General features: G+C 37.9%; 1 protein-coding gene across 1 annotated transcript in view; it reads right to left on the minus strand.

Annotated features, from left to right (window-relative positions):
- The window catches only part of LOC137970162 (retinal homeobox protein Rx1-like), a 28,138-nt gene that overhangs the window by 6,958 nt on the left and 2,047 nt on the right, over positions 1 to 19,133 (minus strand). The gene's annotated exons all lie outside the window — the stretch shown is intronic.

Here is a 19,133-nt window from a genome sequence, read left to right on the forward strand (position 1 = left end):
AGAAATCAAGCCTCTAAACAAGTGTCCAAATTTAAGCGAATTCCTAAAAATATGCCTCGCATTGGGATTTAATTTGGTAGAGTTAAATCAGTCGTACCCTGATAGACTAAAGGAAAAGGAAGAAATATGTTCTTTTCTTTTTTTTTTCAAGTGTAGATTCCTACGATAGGTAACATTAACTCGTTGATTAAGAAATATTGCCGCTAGGGTGGAGAAACTGAAAAACATTAAATAGCATAAAATAAAATAATTATCATGAGAAATTCTGTCGTCAGTATTGTGGAAGTAGGAAACCACGGTCTGCATTGAATGCCAAAATCTATTCATGGCTTCAACCAAAACCCAGACAAATGAGTTATTGAGCGTAATGCCGGTAGAATACTTATAAGGGAATCTTAACGTTTCCCGCCACCGAAAACTTGTTTTTTTAACTCCCTTAATAATAATAATAATAATAATAATAATCCCCCTGGACTACTACCTTGTTGTGGTGGGGAGGCGTGTGCACCTCAGTGATCCCAAAGGGCTATGCTGGCGGGAGTATAATGCTCCTGATAGGGTAACCCAAACCAGACAGGCCAAAGGCTAGAGGTCAGACTAAGTGCAGTCCGGTGGTTGTGCAAGCTAAAAGTCACAAACCTCAATGATGAGTGAATGTCAGATATAAATAATGAAGACAACGACGTCAATGGAGCTGAAGCACATAGTGACGGTCCTTCGTCCGGCAGGTGTTCTATGGAACAGCAGCGTAGACCCGGCCGTCATCATGCTACTCCTGATCATGAAAGAACACGACGAATATGGAATAAGGAACTTAATGTAATAGTTACGGAGTGTTACTACAAAAGAGAACCGACGAACGAAAATGGAGTCCCATTGAGAGGTTACAGACAAAGAATGTATAGGGTTAGTATGTATGGGATGAAGAGGACTTTTTAAACCTTTGTGAACAAAGGATTGCAGCCCAAGAAAGAATGATTAGAAAACATGGATGACTTACGGAGGTGGAATTGGAAGATATAAGGAGCAAAATTACAAACGAAGACACAACGACAGAAGTTGAACAAATTAGCGAAGCAGATGAGACTGAAGAACCAAGGCAAGAAGTTGATGAGGCCGACAGGGGCGATAATGGTAACACACAACCTTAGTGGCAGAGGGAGTTACGGAGAAACAGAAAACAACTGGAAAAAAACCCAGATATTCCTGATGAGAAATTACAGATGCCATGCAGAATAAAGGAGATAATGGATAGTGCTGAATTCGAAACTATAACGTCGTTTTAAAGAGTAGATAGGAACAAACTGAAATCGTAAATGGTTTGAGCCCAGGAGTCATATCATAATTTAAAAAAAGTGCGATCGACCGGAGGAGTGTAGTCCTGAGAATGGACTGTTTGAGATGACTTCGACTGAACACAATAACACAGAAAGTGAATAAAGCTATCAAATATTTTGAGGTAAGAAAGGCCACAGACACAAATAACCTTTTGAAGGCAGTAAGCAGGTACGTTGCAGAAACGTTGGGATTGAAAGCACCACAGAATGAGACACGGTGCAAAGAGCCATGGTAAAAGAGAAGGATTGAAAAAGACATCAAAACATTGAGAAGGGATATCGGTGTACTGGAACGCAAAAGGAGAGGTGAATTACGATCACCACTGACAAGGTGAGGAAAGTAGGCCGATGGCAAAACCAGGACCGGACCGGAATAAAATAAAATCATAGCAAACTATACATCAGAAGAAAGCTTAATAAATGTGGACAGTTTTTGTATGCAAGGGCCAGCTGAACAAAGTACAAGTACCGGATCTTGGGAGATCTGACCAGCAAATAATATTTAGACTAAAAACAAAATAATTATGCAAGGCTGGTTGTACGGCTGTGAGGATATATAGTTTTTGTTTGACCAATATTTCGTCGGGTACGGCCCGACTTCTTCAGGGAGTTATGTACGAGTTATGATTTAACTCCCTGAAGAAGTCAGGCCGTGCCTGACGAAAATTGGTCAAACAAAAACTATATATCCTCACAGCCGTACAACCAGCCTTGCATAATTATTTTGTTTTTAGTCTAAATATTATTTGCTGGTCAGACACAGTTCTGTGTTTAAGGCACATCTCCTGATAATTTTAGGCCAATAACGTCCTTGCCACTTACGTAGAAACTGTTGACTGGAATGATTGCTGAAAACGTATACGTACAGATATTGGGATGGTGTTTGGTTTTGAGAAATACGCAGTGCTAATACTAAAGAGAAGAAAAATAGTACAGTGCGACGGTGTAAAAGTACCCGGTTATCAAGAATGAAAAAAAATGGAAGGTGGCTATAAGAACTTAGGAATACTGGAAGGCGATCAAATCATGGAGAACGAAATAAAGGAAATCTTCAGGAAGGAGTACACAAGGAGATTGAAACTTGTGCTGAAGTCAAAGCTGAATGGGCGGAACAAGATATTGGCAAATCAACACGTGGGCTGTTTCATTGATTAGATACAGCGGAGAAATAATACAATGGAATAAAAATGAGTTCTGGGATGTAGATAGACGGACAATAATGAATGGGGCATTACATCCAAAGAGTGACGTTAATAGAATTTACGTACCAAGGAGGAAAGGTGGCCGTGGTCTTACAAGCATTGAAAGCTGTATCCGAAGAGAAGAAAACAGCGTTGCCTGGTATGTGAAACGTAGCGTTGAGCCATTACTGGTGAGTGCCACAACAGGCAATAAAATAGAAACGGAAGATTGCATTGAACCAAAAGAGTACAAAAGATTAGAGGACGTGAGACATGAAACTACTACACAGGTGGTGAACGAATGCAGTAAACTTGCCCAAGAGAAATATATAGACATGACAATGTAGTCAGAAACATCCACTAGGAATTGTGTAGAAAATACAGCTTGGAACGCGCTGACAAATGGTACGAGCACCAACCTCAAAAGCTGGCAGAGAATAGCACATGTACGGAATTGTGGGATATTAACATCCAATGCGATCACGAAATAGAAAATTGGAGACCGGACTTGATTATAATGGACAAAGAAAAGAGAAGGGCATTGATGATTGATGTAGCAGTACCTGGTGAAAACAGAGTAAGAGAAAGAACTGGCAAAAATTTTAAGTATTAAGAAAATAAGTATTTAAAAAGGGAAATTACAAGAATGTGGACTTTACGACAAAGGAATGTTTGTAAAAAGATTGGAATAGTGATACCGGTGGAAGTACTGCTATACTTGAGACGGCAAGGATTCTTAGAAGTGTGTTGGACATTAAATTAAGGAGACCTAGGAACTGTGGTTGCGGGTAGCAACTTGCTCCCAGGGTTAACCCAATATACTATGACCAATAATAATAATAATAATAATAATAATAATAATAATAATAATAATAATAATAATAATAATAATAATAATAATAATAATAATAACTCTATTAACAAATTTGTAAACAATATTAAATTTACAATATATGATCTACTAAAATGCTAGAAATGATATTCACAAATATAGTCCGTATAAAAATATAGAAAAAACAACAAATAGAGAATGGGAAAATATACTTTAAAAAAATATATATAATGTTTGTATTTCCAAGGTGACGGCAATTTAACAAATTGATGTCAGTTTTTCATGCGTCTGTCGTGTTATTGATCATGAATTGAGTCATAACATTGTCCAAGTAGCTGTGGAGAAGAAGAAAGTGAGACAAAAATGCCAGAAACTTCAATCTGACGCGAGCAATATCGCGTCATTATCGCATAAATTATAAATCTGTGTCCGTCCGTTTATTGACAATAAAAATTAGCCAATGAGCGCACAAGAATTTTTGCAGCAATTGTAAAAAAAACTGTTCTCAAATATTACAATATGGCTCCTTCTTGGTTGTCAATGCAAATACCAATGTCACGTTAAGGTCACAAAAGGCTTTTCTTCTAGCTGTTGATCCTTCAAGGCAGATCAGTGTGGATCTTAATAAAGCGAAGGATGCATTCTAATAATAATAATAATAATAATAATAATAATAATAATAATAATAATAATGAGGAAGGTGCTGGATAGCTGAGGAGACTTGGAAATATTCGGTTGCCGTTGTTGTCATCCATCACAGCAGAAGCCTTACTAAAGAACCTCATTGCAGTTGCATAAGTTCGAGTAAACAAATTGCATGTTTGACTTAGAGTTTCGACTAGTTTTAACCCAGGTTTAAAATTCTCGACAGGAAGACCAAAACAGCTTAACACAGTTACAACCGAATGGCTCAGCTCCCGCGCATCGGTAGAGCATCCGAACTACTAATCTGAAGGTTGGAGGAGTTTCACTCCTGCGAAGGAGCACTCGGTTTTTTCCGAGTTACTCCGAGTCACCATCGATAAATAAATCTCACGCATTTTTTTTTTCCAAGCAATGACAAACAAAACCGTGGAAATCCTGTGGTTACTGTTCACGCGATTGAATGCACGCATGGAAGTCTTCAAACCTCTCGGAAGTAACGCTTTAAAGAAGATGTCCTCGTTCCTGGAGGACTTTGTACCTCATCTGTCATTATCGAACTAGTATTTCGGAAGGTCGTAGGTTCGACTCCTGCAAAGAAGGAGTCGGATTTTTTTCGGAGTATCCCCGACCTGCCATTGAAAAAATATCAGCTCTTCAAAGTAAATATTATTTGGAGCTCTGCAGTTCATTTTAGAAATGTTAAGAGTGGACAGAAGGATTGGCGCTGAATGAACCACGATAAAGTAGGGCACAACATTCGAAATAAGACCGTGGCTTCGGGGTTAAATTCAAAGACACCTTTGTTTCGACAAGTGAAGTTTAACGAGCCACAAATGATGGACGCTAGTTTCGTCTGTTTTAACATCATCGACACATGAAAATCAGGCGCAGCTGTTTTTTGCATCTTGCCTAAAAGGGAGGCATTGCAATACATAAAACAGTAGATTTGAAGTCAGTGTTTATTTTCATTTCTTGCTATTACCATATGAACAACAGATGACAAATGTTGGCGGCTAGTTGAGTAACCGACCCCTCTAGGGGCATGCCATTTTCAACGGTTCGCTCCCAAACGACACATTTCAAAAGCAACATGATGATCAGTAATGTTGTCATGGTCAAGACGAGTTTTAATCTTGGTTTCAAAGTGTCTGTCCTTATTTTTTTTCAATTAATGGGAAAAAGTATCTGAAGATGATTTTCGTCGACTGTGGTTACTTACTGAAACTACTGTAAGTCTATACACCGTCTAAATATCAATATTGGAACACCCACTGGGGTAACATTCTTAATAAAAGGGCCTCTTAAAAGTTTGCTGAATTATTTGAAACTGAACGCACTTTCAGTACGTAATCTAAGAAAGATGGAAGTATCTGAAGAATCTAGGAAGAAATACGAGCGTCTTCTACTCGCGATTCAAGTGACCAAGATTTTCGTTAATCCCCATATATTATGCCCAAACTTCAAATGACTGCGAGATTTTCGTTTCACGTTGATGAAATCTCGGATAATATTGCCTAAGGCGATTTACAAATATTATGCCACCGCATTCTTATTTCAATTGGCTTTATCTTAAATTCTGTCGGTTCAATAATACCGTGTTCAATGACTTCGTTTATTTTCCGGCCAACTTTCTCTTGCACCAACGTCCCTTCCGCGCTTGCAAAAATTCGGTTACTGACTGATTCTTTCGTACTTTTAACCCAACATTCGACAATTCCTTTAGATTAAAATCAAGGATTCTTCGTGAAAGCATCGATCATAATATCGTGATGTTTGCGCACGAGAAATAAAAAAAAGAACTCTAAGTATGGATTATACAAAGTCCTTCTCAACCGTAAGTCTCATTAGGGATTAACACATCAAGTGAAAACATTCTGCCACTGTGCACTGCTGGAGTTGGTGACGTACCTGTCTGAAACCGCAGACGGACAAAAGGGGGCTTCTTTGAATTATAATTACGAGATTCAACAGCAAACGAACCTTCGTTCTATGAAGATTCTGTGTGCCTCTTAAAACCCAAGACAAAACCTCCAACTCCAAGCTTTACCAAAAAGCGTTTTTCGAGATCAATACGCCTTCTTGTCACATCTCTGCAATTTTGTAACTGCCTCTTTTTTTTTTGTCTTCAAGTATTCAAATCTTTTTGTTCATCCAGATTTCGCAAGGCCATTTTTTTACGTGCCTGTCTTTTCCTCGTTTTGGACTAACTAAGCGGCGGAAGAGGGACTGCTCATCGTGTAGTCCATTAGGAAATTAAATGTCTCTTGAAGTGAGTACAGTCATCAAATCAACTCTCATTTCTTAATATGTTTCTCTAGTTACCAGAAGTTACTCCTTCAAGGAAAAATAAAGAACAATTCTATTGGGCTACATGTACAAGGATAAATGTAAACGGAAATAGAACTTACAAGTTAAGCTTCAGTTTCAGTGCACAGAGACAATGGCAACAACTATCTTCCAGGCAAAAAAAAAAAAAGTTCAGAACTTATTTCTCTGCCTAATCATGAATTATGAAAAAAAATTATTATTATTTTTTTTGCATTCAGTTTCGAAAACTTTTTTCAGTGGCTCACCTAATAAGCAGCATTGCAGGCATAGCAAATGGACGCTATTTTCTGTTAAGTTGCAATGCAACTATGACTTTAAAATGTTACTGTCGCCAGAAGAGTTGCCATGATTGTTAATAAGATTCCAGAAGTTATGAATGTATGTTGAGTTTTTCTTTCGCGATTTAATCTCAGTTTTGTTCGTGTAAAGACTTACTTTCTTACTTACTTTCATTGTCGGCTGAATCTTTTGATTCTTGGGGCTAATTGTGCCAATTTCTCAACAAAAACACTATTCAAAGCACTTAAAGTGTTGAATATTGAGTCCCTTATACACGTACTTGTTTAAAAAGTGTGAAAAAGCAATTTCCATGTTTTTCGTACTTAAAAATTAACCAAACGCAACTCGGTGAGAAATAATTCAAAAGCTCTTTGGTAGCCATTTTCGTAACTAGAATGAGCCATGATTTAGCCGATTTTCGTTAGTTTAAGCTAATGTTTGGGAAATCTGTATCCGTTTGTACTGTTTCCTAAGGAACACCCTTGAAACCATTCCCCTTCCCTATAAGCTGCGTACGCTCCCTAATGAAATGGTATTGGTAAATGGCCGGACTCTAAATCACCAAAGTATTGATTTAAAAAAAAAAAATAGACGTTTCTTTATCATCAAATTTTCAGACAGCAGCACTCAAAGCAAGCGACTTTTCCCGTTCTAATTTAATTTACAAGGAATGTCGAACAATTAATGTCGTGTGGTGATCTTGGTACGCAGTAGAGCATTTAGTATAATTAAATTTGAGAAACGCCAGAGCTTCCGAAGGTAATCATTTCCTAATAAAAGAATTAACCTATATCATTGCATAAGCTAAGCGACGACAAATTGCTTATCAGAAATTTGATTTTTCACGTAGTATGATGAGACAGTTCTATGAATTAACATCAGTGGAAAAACATAAAGAGAAAGTAATGCATCACAATTATCGAAAGAACTTACATTTTACAACAGCTTAGCTGCCATTAACTTTTCGTTCATTCACTTTCACTGAGTACAATAAGATTTTTCTGTATACATCTTCTAAGGTATTCTTATGGCCTAGCTTGTAAACTTCGTTTGAGCATTCACCGAAAGGTAGGATTCACTGAGGAGTTCACTCAGTCTTTCTTATTTTTCGCCTCTCCGTTTTAAACGCTCCCCGCGAAAGAAATATAAAACCTATGGCACCCAAAGAATCCAGAATAAGACAAGGCCACAAAATCTGCACATACGGTATTTTCAGGTGCCACAACAATCTCGATTTCTACCAAAGGACCGTAAAAAGATGACTACCGTTTAACACTGTCACTTGATTTGGGCTTACGCTAACTCACTATTCGACGACAGTGGATTGTAAAATGAATTATGGTTTCGTTTGAATGAGTAGAACAGAATCAAAAGTACGTTCCAGTGTCAGCAAACAACTTTGTTGACAAGAATGTTCATCGACATCTCAACAGCTGTTATCCTGGCTGCAGTGAGCATGTTATCAGCAGATTTATCGATCGCAATGAACAACTTGCCCAATTACTAACAGATCGTGTCGAAATACTCAACACCAGAAACATCTTCTGCGTGAAGGACCGGACTTTAAGAAATTCATCTTACCGATGTCAATCCGAGAAAATATGTCTAACCTTTTGCGTTAATTTAATTGCGATTTACTATTTGGAAAGGCCAGAGAAATGGATAAACACGCGTTTATCGACAAAACGTTGACACCGATCAAAGTGTTTAGATGGAAAAGAAACTAATTATTTGTTTCTGTAACAAAAAAGAGAAATCTATAGATAAACACAAAAAAATTCCGGGCAATTAATAACAGGAGGTTTACATGATAAGATCATATGTTAAGTTTAGGACCTTAATTTAATGCTGTAACAAATAATTTACAAAAGAGGTCTAGCCGTATGATTCACTTACTGCCGTAAGTGGACTCACAGTGCATGCCCAACTTTCAAATGAGTTAAGTAGCTTCGAAGGATATCATTAAGAATCACTTCTTCGTTTATTAGAACAGTAAAACAATCTTTCTATTGAGTACACAATCCTTTAATGAACGATGAAAAAACTAATGCAAGTTATCTGCTCAGGAATAAACACACAAAAGGAAGCTATCCAAAATGAATTGCCGGGAAATATGGCGCGTGTAGCGAGGAAAGTAGATTGAGCGTTTCTTGCCATTTTGAATACTTTGGCTCGGCTGGTGGTCATAATGCAAAAAAACACTGATGCACGGTTTGTGAAACCTTGTGATGGCAAAAGTCGGTCTCTTAAATCATGAATCGCAAACAGATCATCAGTGTAGTGATGAAACGTCGCGATCTTATGTTAAGTTTAGGACCTTAATTTAATGCTTTACCAAATAATTTACAAAAGAGGTCTAGCCCTATGATTCACTTACTGCCGTAAGTGGACTCACAGTGCATGCCCAACTTTCAAATGAGTTAAGTCGCTTCGAAGGATATCAATAAGAATCACTTCTTCGTTATTTAGAACAGTACAACAAGTCACAGATCAGCATTGTAGTGACAAAAAAAGGCTTTCAGTTGGCCCAGAACGGGCGGTGTGTAGATATGGACATCATCATCATCGGCTCGAGCTTTTGCAAGGAACATTGACGACCAAAAGGTGGAGGATTATATGCATGCAATGAAATGTTAGGAAAGTGAAGTTTTTCAATGAAGAGTGAAAATAAAGAAAAGTCATGAATGAATTACCGAGGCAAATAATTTAAATGAAATGAGCCACTTCAACTCAAAACATTCACCGGCATGTCAGGCCAACCTTAAAAGAATCCATAATGATCGCTTAACTCTGGTACAAGCTGACGAGCTGCGTCGAAACTCCATTTCGTTTTCCAATTTCTTTTTCACATTAAGTGCAAACTAATCATGGCAGCCACCAATTCTTCATAACCTCAAGAACTTTCTCGCAAATTCAGCATAAAAAACTGAGATGTTTCGAGTTTTTCCTCGTCATTTCCAAATAGACGCTCCAGGTTGATTCGTGCTTTTAACGCAGGGAACTTTTATTATAATTTCAGTTCTTGAGAATTCATAGTCTAGCGATAGTTAGGCAGCAAACTACCGTTACGCATGACAGCAGAGGGGGGACTGTAAATTTCTATTTGCAAGTTTGATATGAGTAATGAGTAATACTACCATTTCACCACAGAGTTCAACTGTGTATTTGGCAAATGCAGCTGCAATTCAACGAACAATAAGCACCTTTTGCGCCAACGTTAACTCAGTTCGTTTTTAGAGCACTTTCCAAAGCCAGCTGACGAGACATTTTCTTGACAGTTTTTTTTCTGGGCAGTACTTATAAACGCAGGATTTTTCAAAGCTATTTTTCTATTTTTAATTTAATTGTTGTTTTTTAAAAGCAACAAAAACCAACATCACGCAACGACTGTGAAGGGAGGAAACTTTATGAACAAACAAATAAAGAAAACTGAAGACAGCTATTAATTTTCGTGTTACCTTTTTTGTCACAGTCAACACGCGACTCAGTGGACAAGATGTCATTCCATTTCAGCCTCTTAATCTTCTTACGCCTTAAGATACGATTTTATCTTCTTACATAGTCCATAATTCCATCTTTAATTTCCCGACTGACCTTCCTTGACCTGAAGCTCGACGCCAAGATTACAAATTACCTAACAACAATTTTATCATTGTTTCCTGCCTTATATTTTCCCGCTGTCTAAGAGAATTTTCAAATTAAGGCGAAGCTTTAAAGAGCCTAGAAAAACTGTTCCTCTTATCTCCTCCACTAAGATAAATCAAATAAAACAATGATGAATTCCAAACTGCATAGCCCTCGAAATGTTGCCTTCATGAAAGCAATTGTCTTTATAGGTTACAAAAATGTTGATACGGAAACTTTAAGCGTTAACGCTTTTAAATCTATTTTTTCCCTCTTACTGGCTCAATTACACTGAAACAGAGAGTCAATTTCGCCTTTGATACATGTACTTCAAAATGCATAACACGTAACTGAAATGTGGTCATTCACAAGAGATCTCAGGGGAAAATCTCTGGCTTAAAGCTCCGAAGATTTTCATAAATATTTTTTCCGGTTCATATGCGCTTAATATGAAGTTTTGATCCACCAGAACGTAAGGAAATGAGCCACTTTCACAGGAATCTTGTTATTCGGTTAATTAAACAAGCTGTAATATATTATTGCCGAAAAACTACGATACCAAGTTGTTCAACTCGTCTCAAAACTGAGAAGCCAGATTAAACTTTTACTTCTTGTAGGAAATCGCTTTGTCAGTTTTTCACAAAGATTCAGCTGTTAAAAGGAAGGAAATAAAGGACCTCACATTTTTCCCTTTGCAAGCTTTCTCCCTCCAAAAACTATGCACCACCCACGATTGACAAGAGAGAAGTTTAAGCCTTCACAAAACAAATCGTATCATGACCATTCAAAAACTCAGTTGTAGAAACGTCGTCAATGTTAAGCAGGGTTTTACAAAGCTACGTGTACCTATCGCCTTTTCAAAACAAATTTGAATGGTAGCGTCGTCAAGATGGCCTTGAATAACAAGCGCTATTTTACGTCAAAAAACAGAATGCAAATGACATTGAAAAGAACTCCCGTTCAAAATTCGTCTCTCGACTTAAGACGGCTACACCACTTTAGAACTGCTAAATTTATTAATTTATAATATTCGTATAAAAAAGTCAAAAATTTAGTTGAACGATGACTCACTTTGACAAGAATAGCCCACACGGTTGCTTTTAGCTTAGTTTCTTATACTGCTCTATACTTAAGTGTACAAAATCCGCTATCAAAATGGGCCTTAATTTTCGACAAGAAAAGCACAAATACATACTTATCATATCATTTTTATCGCTGGGAAAGTTTGGGGTAGCTTGGGAAGTCATCTGGCCATCAAAAAACGACTTTCGGTGGTGTTCTTAACGGTGAAACCAAAGCACAAAGAGTATTTGAGTGATGACCGACAGTAACCTCTTCTCTCAAACTCATCACTTGCAACTTTTTTTTTTGGGTGGGGGAGGAGGGGGTGGGGGAGGAAGGAGAGGGAAACCCTTTCGAATCAACACAACCTTCCATTCCTGTCTGTAAAAAGTCAGAGTTGCTTTCTATTTCTGGAAGTTGAAGTCAAATAATCATAATAATAGTCAACTTTATTTATCATGACATTTAGCGCTCGGACTGCTAATTGGCCTGGGCCACTGCACTGAGAAATCACTAAATCAAATCAAATCAAATCAAATCAAATCATATCATAGATTGGCTTTGAATTAAATTAAGGTGAGGGGAAAACCGGAGTACCCAGAGAAAAACCTCTCGGAAGAGAGTAGTGAACTATCAAACTCACCCAATTGTGATGATGTGTCCGGTAATCGAGTCCGGACAACATAGGTGGGAGCCAAGTGCTTTCACCACTGCTTCAGCCCTACTAAATGAATAATGCACTTGCTTTCATCAGTTCCTGCAACTCCTCTGTCAACTCAGTAAAATTACTTGTTTGTTTTCGCCATGCCTCTGCTTAATTAAAGAAGCTGACAAGAAAACTCAGCTGCTGCTTATGTCCATTGGGCTAAAAACTGTGTGAACATAACATGATTCTAAGGGGCAATCCCCAGTACGTTTTTTTTAGTATTCGAGATATTTTTTTTTATGTACAAGTATGTTTAACTTGTTTGTTATAGTTCTATAGGTTTTCTCAAACACTTTGTAGCTGACGATGCTTGTAACATCGAAACATGTCGTACAAATGAAAAAAATTCGTATGGTAACTCTTAACAAAAAAAATACGATTTCTTTGCTGCTACCCTGACCATTTGGTCACTCTTCAGTAGATTTTCTGCTCTTAGTTCAAAGATGGGTGACCTGATAACGAAGTATTAAAGCTCAAGCACAGAACATTTCTGGTCAATCGAGGAGTACGTATAGATAAACAGAATTTTAGCAGAAAGAGCCATCCACATTTAAGAAGAAGGTGGCATGGCTTTGCAGTTACGAGGCTGGATATCGGATGTGCCAACGGTGTCGCGACTTCGACTCATTGCAAGCTTTGGAAACGCCAGCTGGCTCCTAGAAGTTGTCATGTTGATTTAGACTGTTACCCTGCAAGTTTTCGGCTTTAAATATCACCGCGAACAATTAATTACTCAACTAATAGATTTACTGCTTTACCCTCGAACTTACTTCATTTATTTGTAACTGCACTTCTGCCCTACAACTTCATGGTCTAGTTTTCACAGTACAAATAAGTGTAATCCTTGGTGTCGTTGAATAAATAAAGCTACTTTTTAGTATAAAATTTTGACTTTAAAAGAATCGTGTCCAAGCTTTAAAAAAGTTTCCACCCTCCACATTCTCAGCTGCAATGACAAACATATCTTACATAACGCTGGAATATCGCTTTTACTAAATATACTTTAACTTATAACTATATTCTTTGCTCTCCAATCATGCAAAGTGCGCATTAGATCATGTCTAAATTAATTTTTGCACTTATTATTAACGTTAACATAGAACTACACTCACGATGGATGGAATGAATGTATGAGAGTTGCATCTGATACGATGGCGCTTTGTTAAGCAACTCAAGAATTCCTCCCTTAGGCTCTAGTTAATTAAGTTCACTAAAGGCAAGACTCAAGCGTCAAATGAAATTCTTTTAGGGTCGAAAAATCTACCACTCACAGCTGGCTAAAACTTACACAAGGCATTAACAAAAAAGTTATTGAATCGCCCCAGAAACAGGACAGGAATCGCTAAACTACGACACACCAATATGAATAAACGCACATGGCGTCCAAATGCTCGATTCTTGTTAAAAATTAAAGAGTTATTTTTTAGTACAGCTCAGACTTTTTGATGAAAATAATAAAAGGATTGGTAAAACTGATCACAGGGACCAAGCATCCAAACTGTGCCGCGCCCTTTTTCTTAGTAACTGCTCAAAAATATAAAATTCTTAACTGAAATTCAGTTCAATTGCAACTGAGACCTGATAACAATTAAGTTGCCATTAATTAACTTCATAGCGCAGCTGGTGAAGCAGTGTTCAGCGAAAGCTCACTTTCATAGGCTAGAGTTTCTTCAAGGTGAAGGGTTTATTTATTTCTTTTATTATTATTATTATTATTCTTATTATTATTCTTATTCTTATTATTATTATTATTATTATTATTATTATTATTATTAAAATTATTATCATTATTATTATTATTTGTTTCTTGGATTCAGGCTTCAATCTTTCCAGCAGCTAAAATTTTTCACATTTCAACGAGTCACTCTGGTTTACAAAAATCGACTTGTTTTGAACTGAAAGACGTCAAAAATCAAATGCTTCCACTGTTTCAGCTTCAATAAAATGTTTCGCTTTTTCCTCTCCCTTAGAAAAATGTCTGCATTCTTGAAGGAAAAAAGGGAGTCTTAAATATCGACATCGACTGCGGTGAGGACCTCGAAGTGCAATTTATTGTGATCACAAAGCACCGATAAAAATCGAGCCGTTATCAAATAAACAAATCCAGACAGTGTCTGTGTGTAGCACTTGTGATAACCTTCTAAGAACGACGAGGATCAGTCTAAGGTTATCGTACTGGAAAAGAAAACGTACGGATTGTTACAAGTGGGATAAAATTGAGAATTCCGTTATTTTTTCCTATGAGCATCCGTTAGATTAAGAACGATTAGTTTTGACGACGAAAAATGATAAGCTTGCCCACACCGTGCAGCTTAGCTGGAAACTGAACTCGCACACCAAACAAAATCCCATTAAAAAGTAACCTTCTGCGCTCTTAAGTGTGCTAGACTTCCACGGAAAAAAAAATAAATTTTGGAGTAAGCCGAGATCAAGGAGTTAGATGTATCCTGGCTCTGTCAGTTCTCCTTTGCCATATTAATTAAAAATTAAGGTCAAACAGAATAAGGCAAACTCGAAAAAATCAAACGGGAAACTGATTGCAAATTTCTTGTAACTGGTTGAACTACACTGTATCCCAAGTTCTCTTGTAAAAGCTAACCGAACCGTTCAATGAATGAGCTTAAGTATGCTAGTCGGCATTCCTAAGATGAGAAGTTAAAAGAGTTATTGGCCACTCAAAAGCGGAAGTGCTCTTGGTATTAGTGCGACTCCATTTCAGTGTATAAGAGGGATTTAAGGTTACAAGCATTTGTAAAAAGTCGACATTCTCGAACTATTTGGTTGGCAAAAAACGTCACGGCGTAATTCCAGTGTAAAAAAAAAACAAAACATATGCTTAAGTCATCTGCCTCAAAAGATCCCTGCGTAGAATGTGGTCCGCCTATGCATTGCAACCGTAAAATGTTGTCAAAAGACTCATGAATGAAACTCGACAGATTGTCAAGCAAGTCGATCATCTGCGTGTTTTCCAGTACAGGATGACGAAATCAGGCGAAAGCAAACGATAGCACAGACAACAGAAACGGTACGCTCCATAACCCCAACTGCGGAGACTGGTCCCAGGCTAGTAATTTGTCAGACAAAAAGTCCTTTTTCACCCATTTCATTTCAAAAACTTGAAAGTCCCGTCATAATCGTCATATTGTGTTTTTAAATTTCTGCTTTCAATAAGATTGTTTATGATAAATTTTGCTCTCTTTGGCAAGAAAATTGTTCATTTTCGGGTATCTTGGTTTTCACTCTGTCGTGATGTCGAACTCAGAGAAAAGTAAAATCATGTATTTTCTGAAAACGTCTCAAACCATGTTTTTTTTTTTTTTTGCAAGTTAGAATCTTAAGTGTTAAATTTTCTTTTAACATGAGAAAAGCTACTGTGGTACTGTCATATTACCTGCAACATAACTGAAACCGGTTTAGTCTCTCACCTAACGGCATATCCGTACCTCATTGAAACGCATAATCATTTTCGTAGCACGGACGAATCACCTTAACGCAATACATAGAACTGAGTATTACAAACCAAGCAACAAAATTTATTACAAACGCGCATCTGGCACAGATGTGAGGTTCCCAAATAGGCAAACGTGTGTCCGCCTAAGTGTTGATTTTCTTACATTTCGTTTAATCTTTCTAGTTGTTGGTCTGATCTCAGCATTTTCTGCTCTATGTTGAATGCGAGTCAAGCCATGATGAAATCGTGTTGATTTATTCTTTCACTTTTTGACAATAGGTTGGTTCATAACAGGGCAATTGGATGATATCTGGATTGCACTTTAATTTCTACGGACTGGTATCTTTCAGTCAAATATTCAACCCCGAGGTCGAGATTGTTGGAAAAAACTTTGAGCCAGAAGGTCAATTATTCCACTGTCTCCGAGGACAAATGGCGTAACGCTAGGCTATGGGGAAACGAATTATAGCTCACAGTGCTTCCTTTTGAAATAATTCACTATTCTTCTGACTCAGATTTCTATCCGTGATCATGGGATGGGCTGAGAATTTCACACACTTGTATCGGAGGTGTCTCTCTCCCCGTGCGTGCAAATTTGAAGAGGGTCGTTAAGCATCGAGTGTCTGGATTAACCCCTTCTCAATCCTTTTCTTTTGCCGACGGAAACTCTTTGCAACAGTTTATCAACAAGCAGATAAGTGGCTAAAGATTGAAACTGCATGGTTCCTCCTTTATCAAACACCATCCCGCCATTCTTTATATTATGGAACAAGAGAGGTCTCTCTTGGTGCTAAAAGAGCCTTCTCGCATCTGTATGTCTAAGAGATGTGACATTTTCCCCTGAAAAGCAGATCCTAACTATGAATGAGAAATACACTTATCGATCCCAACACAACAATATAGAGTTTGTAGCTATATTGCGTTTTGCAAGCGTGATGACACCTTTGGAGAGATTTGTGAACGCGTGCACTTGGTAGCTCTAGAAAATGCTTTTCGTTCAAGTCCTTATAGTACACAGACAAGCTTTGCATACCCGCTTACTTATCTTTGACCTACGTACTCGATAGGTTATAGGAAATGTGGCTTTTAGCCGCCACAGTGGTAACTAAATGGTGGACGGATTTGAACTGAGAACTTGCAACAGAAAGCTTAATTCTTGCTGCTAAGAGAGTCACACCCATTTTTATCAGCCCCAATTGCCATTCAATTTGGTTTTTATCACCGCCAAAGGGCTCAGAAAGTGCAAAAACAAAATGACCTCAATTGCTATGACACCATAAATCATAGACTCGCTTAACTGATAAAAGAATAAAGCAAAATGAGATAATGCGTGTATGTAGTCGAGATTGAGTCGCAGAGGGCAGAAAATATCATAAAAAGGTTTAAGCGACGACAACGCATTTCCGAGGGGGACTTCCAGCGATTAATCCACAGGAACTCTTGACTTGAATGGATATGGATTCCCTGAGAGATTTTTTAAACCAAAAGGCGCAAAAAAAGGGCGCAACCCGGAATGTTCCAGTCACTGTTGATAAACCAACCTGAACCTTATTCAACAGGGTGGCCTTTTTTCCCCCATTTATTTGAGCAAACGAACTTGTCATGGGGGCAAATTCTCTTCTCCTCAATCATAATTTAACAAAATGGAAGGGTGCGATTCACGATAATCTAAACAGTTACGAGTGCAAAATAATTGCGTGGTTCGGCAACATCATAAACTCAGACAGCACACATCCTCACATCCGGTGTCAGTTTCCATTCCACGTCAAAAAGCAACGCTTAAAACACGCGTCCGTTCGTTACAGCTCACCTCGTTTCTAAATTCTAACCTTGACCGTTCTAAAAAGTAAAATATTTAGTCTGAGTTAAGAGGATCACAAAATAACCTCTAAATAGCTGCTATTAATATTCTGCTGTCAGCTTTTTCATACACTTCTCGATAAGAACTGAGAAAGTGATACTCTTGGCCGAATGCAACATGGACTGCTCCGACCTCGATCAAACTTTATTTGTTGATATTAGACGTGAAAATTACCTAAACAAAAGCTTTAATTAGTAAAAGATATAAAATCATTTAGCGGTACGAGCTAACAAGTTTACAATTTGATTTTGAAGAACAAATAAACAGACAAAACACAGACTGTGTAATGTAACGTCGAGGAAATGTTATCGAATTTCTTTTGAAGATACCGGCATATTTTTGTCAGAAAATTATACAAGATAGTTCAGAGCGGAAAGGCTCGCTCACGTTGATCCTGCGGGGCTATAACGAACAAAAATGAGTTTTTCGAAGACACAATCTTTATATCCTGGGTTCAGTGATCAATAATTATGTTTGCCTCGGACTTGAGATATTTGACAGTTCAAATCATCATTGACAATTACCGATACACATCGAAGTATTGATAGGGAAAACACTTCACAATGAAGAGCTAGATAAGCGATTAGCAAACTTGAGTACAAAGAACCCAGAGCACCAAAAATTGTCAAATATCCCACTCGCCGAACATCTAGCTTAAATGCGCTTGCTAAAAGGACCTGCTAAAACACTCTGTACTCCGTGCCGAAATTCAACCGCCCTTGCGGAAGAGGTAGACAAGGACGTGCTAGTCTGCCAAAGCTATGAAACAAGGCATTGCTCACGCCCTTGCGAAGACCCTATAAATCACTACTTATAAAAATTCAATAAACGTGCTCGCAAGCAAAGTGAATCGAGAGTAGGTTCCACCTTGCTCTTAATTCTCAGTTTGATGACTTTTAACCAGTGACTTCCACTGAAGTCAAGACGGCTGCGTTTCGAGGTTATGTAACTCCAAGCAGTGAAGATTTTATATGAATGCTTTCAACTGAACCCTTGAAAAACCGAGCTGGGAATGCATCAAACTCCACGACAAAACAGCGATGATGGTTGTTTTCTAATAACAGATGACAGAGTTGCGTTCCGTTAACAACTGCAGCGCAAATGATTGCCTAAAAATTGAAGGTTAATTCAATTCATCACCGCACGCAGAGGGCGCGAAAGTATAATGGATGCTAGTGATTCGAATGGAAAAACTTGAAAATCAAGCAAGGCGCTGGCACAAAATCCGACTCTCACAAACCAAAATGCGGAACTCGAATTCTTCTTCACATATTTGTTCACTGAGATATTGGACGAGTTCGCGCTCATTTTCTACTGACTGAGGGCCAGGAATTTATGTGGGCGGCTGCTCTGAGTTAAATCCTTTTCAAAACATGGACACAAAAATAATGAAGGGTAAAAGGAAGTACCCCTTGGTGTTCTCGTCAAGATAATGATACAAATCTCGATCTGTAAAAAGACTAAAGACGTAGTTGTCGCAGTGCCAACGAACTTGTAAACCCAAATTTATAAGCGTTCTGTGTTTCGGTGAAAAAAAAAAGAGCCGAATCTTCTATCTTGGAAAACCTTAGTTTGTGAAACGCATAATAAATACGCTGAAAACCGGTTTTCTCTGTCACTGACGTTTCCTCCTTCTGTTCAAGGTATTAGCTATCCTAACTATTTTTCTGAGTATTTCTCCATCTTCTTCCTATTTCCAAGGCATATGTCAAGGCTGTAGTAGTTCACAGAACCTCGTTAAAGGTTTCATTTCTTAAGTTAAAAAGCGTTGACGAATGAAAAGTTGATTTCAGTTTGGAGAACTGGGATTTATCATAATCATCACCC

The sequence above is a fragment of the Montipora foliosa genome, chromosome 9 (genome assembly GCF_036669935.1).
Source record: "Montipora foliosa isolate CH-2021 chromosome 9, ASM3666993v2, whole genome shotgun sequence".
In the NCBI taxonomy this organism is placed as follows: Eukaryota; Metazoa; Cnidaria; class Anthozoa; order Scleractinia; family Acroporidae; genus Montipora; species Montipora foliosa.